This window comes from Pseudophryne corroboree, chromosome 7 (assembly GCF_028390025.1).
Source record: "Pseudophryne corroboree isolate aPseCor3 chromosome 7, aPseCor3.hap2, whole genome shotgun sequence".
In the NCBI taxonomy this organism is placed as follows: domain Eukaryota; kingdom Metazoa; phylum Chordata; class Amphibia; order Anura; family Myobatrachidae; genus Pseudophryne; species Pseudophryne corroboree.
This window is the reverse complement of record NC_086450.1, coordinates 351653008-351661920: the sequence shown is the minus strand read 5'-3', so window position 1 is coordinate 351661920 and position 8913 is coordinate 351653008.

Genomic DNA, 8913 nt, shown 5'->3' with positions numbered 1-8913 from the left:
GGTCCTCGCATGGAACCTGCCGAAGGGAATGGCCTCGTAGGATGCCACCTTCTTTCCCAGGACTCGAGTGCAGTGATGCACTGACACCTGTCTTGGTTTCAATAGGTTCCTGACCAGAGTCATGAGTTCCTGGCCCTTTTCTATCGGGAGATAAACCCTCTTCTGGTCCGTGTCCAGAATCATGCCCAAGAAAGGCAGACGAGTCGTAGGAACCAACTGCGACTTTGGAATATTGAGAATCCAACCGTGCTGCTGTAACACTTCCAGTGAAAGTGCTAAGCTGTTCAGCAACTGCTCTCTTGATCTCGCTTTTATGAGGAGATCGTCCAAGTATGGGATAATTGTGACACCTTGCTTCCGCAGGAGCACCATCATTTCCGTCATTATCTTGGTGAAAATTCTCGGGGCCGTGGAGAGACCAAACGGCAACGTCTGAAATTGGTAATGACAATCCTGTACCGTAAATCTGAGGTACGCCTGATGAGGTGGATAAATGGGGACATGAAGGTATGCATCCTTTATGTCCAGAGACACCATAAAATCCCCCCCTTCTAGGCTTGCGATGACCGCTCTTAGCGATTCCATCTTGAACTTGAACCTTTTCAAGTATAGGTTCAGAGATTTTAAAATTAATATGGGTCTGACCGAACCGTCCGGTTTCGGGACTACAAACATGGTCGAGTAATAACCCCTTCCTTGTTGAAGGAGGGGAACCCTGACCACCACCTGTTGAAGATACAATTCTCTTGGGGAGAAGCTGGTAGGGCCAATTTGAAATATCGGCGAGGAGGCATCTCTTCGAATTCCAGCTTGTAACCCTGAGAAACAATTTCTATTGCCCAGGGATCCACCTGGGAGTGAACCCATATGTGGCTGAAATTCCGAAGACGTGCCCCCACCGGGTCGGACTCCGTCAGTGGAGCCCCAGCGTCATGCGGTGGATTTTGTAGAGGCCGGGGAGGACTTCTGTTCCTGGGAACTAGCTGTGTTGTGCAGCTTCTTTCCTCTGCCCCTACATCTGGCAAGAAAGGACGCCCCTCGCTCTTTCTTGTTTCTTTGTGATCGAAAGGACTGCATTTGATAATGTGGCGCTCTCTTAGGCTGTGAGGGAACATAGGGCAATAAATTTGATTTTCCCGCTGTAGCTGTGGAGACCAGGTCCGAGAGACCATCCCCGAACAATTCCTCACCCCTGTAAGGTAAAACCTCCATATGCCTTTTTGAGTCGGCATCACCTGTCCACTGCCGTATCCACAGGACTCTTCTGGCAGAAATCGACATAGCGTTTATTCTAGAACCCAGTAAACTAATGTATCTTTGAGCATCTCTCATATATAGGACAGCATCTTTAATATGCCCCAGGGTCAATAATACAGTATCTAGGGAGGCCAATCCCGGGCTGTTTTTTCAATCCCGGTATTCAGGATTGAAAAACGGTCAATCCCGGGATTCCCGGGATTGCAGTAGGGATCAGAGAAAGTTGTAGGGAGCAGCGCTGGAGGGAGGGTGTAGGTAGCGGTGCGGGAGGTAGGGAGGGTGTAGGTAGCGGTGCGGGAGGTAGGAAGAGTGTAGGTAGCGGTGTGGGAGGTAGGGAGGGTGTAGGTAGCGGTGCGGGAGGTAGGGAGGGTGTAGGTAGCGGTGCGGGAGGTAGGGAGGGTGTAGGTAGCGGTGCGGGAGGTAGGGAGGGTGTAGGTAGCGGTGCGGGACTCAGAAGGGAGGGTGTAGGTCGCGGCAGGGAGGGTTGGTAGCGGTGCGGGAGGGAGGAAGGCTGTAGGGAGCACCACTGAATGCACAGAGGGAGAGAGGGTGGGTGTAAGTAATAGTACTTACTATTAGACGGGCGGCAACCATTAACACACTGAACGCGGCGGCATTTCAAATGAAGCGCCGGCCGCCAGCCAACCAGAGCTGGCGGACCGGCAGCCAATCAGGGAAGCGGCCGCAGCAGTCGCTCCTGATTGGCTGCCGCTGCAGCTTCCCTGATTGGCTGCCGGTCCGCCAGCTCTGATTGGCTGGCTGCCGGCGCTACATTTGAAGTGCCGCCGCGTTCAACTTGTTCATGGCTGCCGCCCGCCTAATATTAGTAAGTACTATTACTTACACACCCACCCTCCCGCCGCCGCGCATGCGCAGTATAATCCCGTGAATCCCGGGATTGGATGCTCCAATCCCGGGATTCAAATCCCGTCATTTTTGGACCCAAATCCCGGGATCCCGCCGATCCCGATCCCGGGATTGGCCTACCTAACAGTATCCTTATCTAGGGTATCCATCTCCTCAGATAAGGTATCCGTCCATGCTGCTACAGCACTACACACCCAGGCCGACGCGATTGCCGGTCTTAGTAAGGTACCCGAATGTGTATAAATGGACTTCAGGGTAACCTCCTGTTTGCGATCCGCAGCATCTTTGAGGGTAGCCGTATCCTGTGACGGCAGGGCTACCTTCTTGGATAAGCGTGTTAATGCTTTGTCCACCCTAGGGGATGATTCCCATCGTAACCTGTCCGTTGGCGGGAAAGGATACGCCATAAGAATCCGTTTGGAAATCTGCAGTCTTTTCTCTGGAGATTCCCAAGCTTTTTCACATAACTCATTTAGCTCGTGTGAGGGAGAAAGGTTACTTCAGGCTTCTTTCCCTTATACATATGCACCCTCATGTCAGGGACAGGGGTTTCCTCTGTCATGTGCAAAACATCCTTTATTGCTATAATCATATATCGAAGGGATTTAGCCAGTTTTGGCTGTAACTGTGCATCATCGTAATCGACACTGGAGTCAGAATCCATGACGGTATCTGTGTCAACAATTTGGGATAGTGGGCGCTTCTGAGACCCTGATGGTCCCTACGACATAGGATCAGGCACGGGTTGAGACCCTGACTGTCCCAAGGCTTCAGCCTTGTCTAATCTTTTGTGCAAAGAGTTAACACTAGCATTTAAAACCTTCCACATATAAATCCAATCAGGTGTCGGCGCCGTCGGCGGAGACACCACATTCATTTCCTCCCGCTCCTCTCTAATATAGCCTTCCTCATCAGACATGTCGACACAAGCGTACCGACACACCACACACACAGGGAATGTCCTTTCTGAAGACAGCTCCGCCACTAGGCCCTTTGGAGAGACAGAGAGAGAGTATGCCAGCACACACCCCAGCGCTATATATCCCAGGAATAACACAGTAATTTAATGTTAACCCAGTAGCTGCTGTATGTAATATTTTTGCGCCTAATTATGTGCCCCCCCCCTCTCTTTTCAACCCTCTTCTACCGTGTATCAGCAGGGGAGAGCCCGGGGAGCTTCCTCTCAGCGGTGCTGTGGAGGAAAAATGGCGCTGGTGAGTGCTGAGGGAGAAGCCCCGCCCATCGGCGGCGGGCTTCTGTCCCGCTTAAACTGTCATTTTGGCGGGGGCTCATACATATATACAGTGCCCAGCTGTATATATGTTCTCTTTTTGCCAACCAGAGGTCCCAAATGCTGCCCAGGGCGCCCCCCCCCCCGACCTGCGCCCTGCACCCTTACAGTGACCGGAGTATGTGAGGTGTGTGGGAGCAATGGCGCACAGCTGCGGTGCTGTGCGTTACCTCAGTGAAGATCATGAAGTCTTCTGCCGCCTGTGAAGTCTTCTTTTCTTCTCATACTCACCCGGCTTCTGTCTTCCGGCTCTGCGAGGGGGACGGCGAGGGTGAGATCCTGCGTACCAATCCCTCTGGAGCTAATGGTGTCCAGTAGCATAAGAAGCAGGACCTGCACTCAGAGAGTAGGGCTGCTTCTCTCCCCTCAGTCCCTCGATGCAGGGAGTCTGTTGCCAGCAGAGCTCCCTGAAAATAAAAAACCTAACAAAATACTTTCTATCAGCAAACTCAGGAGAGCTCACTGAAAAGCACCCAGCTCCTCTGGGCACAGTATCAAACTGAGGTCTGGAGGAGGGGCATAGAGGGAGGAGCCAGTGCACACCAGGAACTAAATTCTTTCTTAAAGTGCCCATGTCTCCTGCGGAGCCCGTCTATCCCCATGGTCCTTACGGAGTCCCCAGCATCCTCTAGGACGTTAGAGAAATATCGGTAGATATATCGGCCAGTGTGTACACACCATTACACAGGTTATGAGAGCGGGAGTTTGTGCCAGGCCTGACTGTAGTGTTAATACAGTGGTGGCCAACCCGTGGCTCTTGAGCTACATGCGGCTCTTTCGTTACTCAAATGTGGCTCCCAACACTCATGTGACCACAACAGATCCAGAAACATGAGCACCCCAGCCAGACATGCAGCAGCACTATGGGGACTGAAAACTCAGGAAGCCAAATACTATAGGTGAGAAATCCACTGGCAAATAGAGGACACAAAGTGGCTGCTGCAATCAGGGGCTGACTGGCAACATTCAGCCTGGGGGCAGATTCAAGCAAGCGGCCCAGCTTTTCACAGGGAATCTGCAGTCAAGTGGCCCTGGAACACTTAAATTGCACTGGCCCCTGTCTGCAATAGCACGTGTTGGGGGGACTGTAGTGACATATGAGGGTGGGCTGAAGTCAGAGCCGGCGCAAAGCGCTCAGCGATGCAATGCAGGGAGGCACCTGACACGAGAGGTGCTCTACCTGCTATCGCTAACCTGCTGCTGTCTATATTGTTGACGGACGCCTCTGCACCAGTCAAACTGTTTGACGGGCAGCGGCGCCCTGAGCAGGGAGCTGCTGGTCTCGTTCATCCCAGCGCACCCTGCCGTAGTCTGCTACTGCAAGCATTACAGAGGGAAATGCGGCCAGGGGACAGTCTGCCTCCAGCACAGGTGAATGGGGTGAAGCAGCGGGCAGCTCTAGTACTGGGCAAGGGCAAGTGGAGGGCAGAGGCACACGCAGGGGAGGGGGAGGTTTCAGGGTACCTAGAAAGTAACCCCCGTGCTGGGCCAATCATCACCACCACAGCCCTGGAGTAGATGGCTGAGTTCAGGGAAGCTGCTGCAGGCCACAGGTCCTTCCAGCTCCCTCATTTGAGCTGTTGTCCTTTGAGTGACACTGATTCACTGGCTTCTGACAGCAGATAAGGAATATTTGTTCAGCTCAGCTCTGTAGCCATTTACGAGGAGACTTGACATACAGTATGGGGAGAAGACAGCTAGTGCCAGGGGGTGTGAGACTGGGTTGCCTAATGACTGTACTATTACCACACTGTATTAGGCCTGTCGATGGGGAATGTGCAACTATTGTGAGGGGGGGAGGGGTCGGTTAGGGATTTGTCTGGGCTGATTAATGACTATACTATTATTAGTATTACTATAATGTACTAGCAGACCTGACAAGTGGGTGACTGCAGCATTGAGGGGCATGGCGTAGCTACCATAGGTGCAGGGGATGCGGCTGCTATAGGGCCCAAGTTGTCTCTGGGGCCTGAGCCTTCCCCTGCACCTTGTTGCTGAGCCCCGGCGGCGACGCTGGTAGCTTTTACCTTCAGCTGGCCACCGCTTCCCCTTAGCTCCCCCGTCTGCTTTCTCTCTCCTCTCCCTCCTCATCACCGCCGCGGCCACTGAAGTTCTCATATCGCTGCTCCCCCTGGCCGTTGGCGCATACGCACATCTCAACAGGTCCAACAAGCCTGTGTGCGCATGCCCGGAAAACCAGTGAGGTGTGCGCATGCGCCAGCCGCCAGGGGGAGCGCAGCGATATGAGAACTTAAGTGGCCGCGGCGGTGATGAGGAGGGAGAGGAGAGAGAAAGCAGACGGGGCGGACGGGAGCATAATTTTATGCTATGGGGCCCCGACTGATATAGCTACACCCCTGATGAGGGGGGATGACTTGGCTGCATAGTGGCAGTTCCAGAGGTGGGGCTCAGCGCAGTCTAACAGGGACATGTACTAAGAAGTGATAAGAGCGGAGAAGTGAGCCAGTGGAGAAGTTGCTCCATCAATCAATCAGCAGCTATGTATAATTTTATAGTATGCAAATTATAGATGTTACTTCAGTGCTGATTGGTTGCCATAGGCAACTCCTCCACTGGCTCACTTCTCTGCTCTTATCACTGCTTAGTAAATGTCCCCCTAAAATTCAAATAGAGGAGTAACACCGACTGCCACCCCAAACACTGCCAAACATTGCCGCTAGGGACTGGCAGTTGTGTGTCTCGCCTATATGAATTTGGACTGTGCTGCAGCCAGCTCCACCTCTGGAGCCGCCATGTTGTGACTTATACTATTATTATGACTACAGCTAGTAGTAATAATAATAATATTAATATTAGAGGACTTCCGGTGGGCGGGGCATCAAGCATGGCCACTCATCCTCCTCATACCACTTATTTTTCCACCTCCTAACATCCCCTGTGGATAGATTAAACTGAGTGGAGGAGACTGATACCAAGCATGCCGTGGAGCGACCTTTCACCGGAGTCTGGCCACCGTGACTGATGGCCCCCTAGACCGCCTGACGCTCTCGGCAGTGGCGTGTCTCACACTGCATGGAACAACGTTCCTGTCTGCTGCAAGCCCTCAATTACCCTTTTTCCTACTTAGTAGTCTGCACTCTGGGCTGCCCTCTCATCTCCCGCTATGGGCCACGTCTGCGGCTGTTGGAAGTGCCGCTGTTCTTACCTGCGACTAGCGGCTACACGATTGCGGCGTCCTGCTCTGGCTCCCACCGGCGCAGCTCCCTGGAGATCGGACTTTCCTCTCCCTGTCTTTGCAACGCCGGAGGTGTGACCGGGTGGATTGGGTGGGGAGTGCCGGCTCTTCTGCCCATACTGCGCTCCCTCTTCTGATCGCTGGACAACCCTCTTTGTGCCGGGGACCAGAGCGGCTCCTGCACACGCTGCTCCCGGACCCTGACAGTGCCGTTTTTTTGCGGCTGTGACTGACGGTGCTTCTGTTTCTCAGGGCACACTATATCTTTCACTCCTGCCGCCACTGTCTGTGCTGTCCCTAAGGTTGGGATCTCTCCCCACTCCCAGTTGGACCGTGCTGAGAGGGGACGCTAGCTACAGGGAGGATCTTTAGCCCTACTACCATGGGCGCATTGCCCGGCTCTCTGCTGCCCACAACGCTGAAACTGCTGCTACCCGCCCCGACCCGTGCCCTGGTAAATGGCCGCTGGAGCCGGCGGGAGTGTGTACCTGCTGAGCGGCTGTATGTCCGTCCCTGCATGGACTTGATTACCACAGTGCCCCATCTCTACTTGTGCCACTGAGACTGCCCGTCTCTACTGCTGATATCCAAGGGACCTCAAGATTGCGACCCTCAAAGCCTTCTGTCGACTGGTGTTCCTGGAAATGACCCGTTATTTGCTGCTATTATTCACTTGCAAGTCCTTGCAACTACCCCAGGTACTAACACTGTTTGTCCCCCCTACTGCCTTTGACTAACAATCTCCCCTTTCCTCTTGTACATTACCCCATTCTTGGTACCACCCCCCCTCATGTGTGAGCCTTTTTCCCCCCTCGCAATACATTCCTCTCCTACCTGATCAAAGTTACCCTCACTTGCTCCTCTCTTTCTTTCTCCCCTTTGTTTGAGAGCCTCTTATATATTTATGGAAGAGACTGGTCCCTTATATGAGCTTTTGCGGGTCCCTATTCCCCGTGGTATTGCGATAGGGATGTACTGACACTTCTTATGAACTGAGTTGCCGCGGTCCCAGTCGGGGTGCCTACTGCCTCATCCAACGCTGCATAGCACCGGCTGGTGCTATATCGGGACATCACACTCCCAGAAGAGGACTCTCTATACCTTTTCCCTAATTGCCGAGCTCAAGCCTCGCTTGCTGTACAAGCGATACTATTAAACCTGAAGTTGAGTTAGGGGTTGTGCAGTTTGCATAGTGCTGCAACTGAGGGAATAGTGCCACCCAGTGTTTTTTTGTTAGGAGACTCACAAAGTGATTGCATATCTCTTCCGTGTCTCCTAGATTATTTTAACCATATTTTCAGCTTTGCTGGCTCCTGAAGTAGCCTATATGTACCGTTTGTTGTTTTTCTTATACCATCAAATGTGATATCTTTTGTTTTTCCTCTCCTGATAATTTTTATTTATTTTTATTTTTTTGTGTGACGTTTGTTATTTTTCACACTTTAAGGATTCTACGTGAAATATTTTAATCTTTCTTCTGCTGAGAAATCTTTGTGACGTTTGTTATTTTTCTCACACTAAGGATTCTATGTGATATATTCTTCTATTTTTTTTCTCGCTGAGTACTGTATGTGATGTTTGTTATTTTCACCCAATGCATCTTTTCTATATTGCTTGACATTTCAATGATATCACTTTCTTCTTTTCTTCATTCGCTGAGACCTTTATGTGACGTTTGTTATTTTCATTCAGAAATTCTATTCTGTATTGCTTGACATTTTAGATTGTTTCTAGATATATGATTTCACCCCAGCCGAGGACTGCCGTGGCTTGTTGCCGGGGCCGTCTTGTGGGCTTTTTCGCAGGTTGCGGTATGTTCTAGATACTTACATCTGGTTTAGCACCTCCGCCTGAGCTTCATATGTAATCACCTTTGTTTTACTGCTACTGCCTGTATCCGTGGGATCAATACCTGTAAGAGACGTTGGCTGTTTCACATCTCAATCCCTGGGGTATGGACAAATACCTCGACAAAGCCATGCCTCCGAAACAATCTAATACCTCTCATAAAGCGGGGAAGGGGAAAGAGGTCCCCCCTAAATCAGGTCCACCCTCCCCAATTGGACATGGGTCAGAATTACCTAGCTTACCTAGTGACAAAACTCCCCCTCTGACGGCAAAGGAAATTTCGGATTTTCTTATGCCCTTGCTTGATAAGCGATTCGATGACCTACAGGCCCGCTTAGAAACGGGTTTGGCTGCATAGACTCTCATGCAACGTGAATTTCTGCGTTGGAAACGAGACTGGGTGACACTGAGGACTTAGTCCAATCCTGTCAGGAGGGGGTATCATCCCAATATA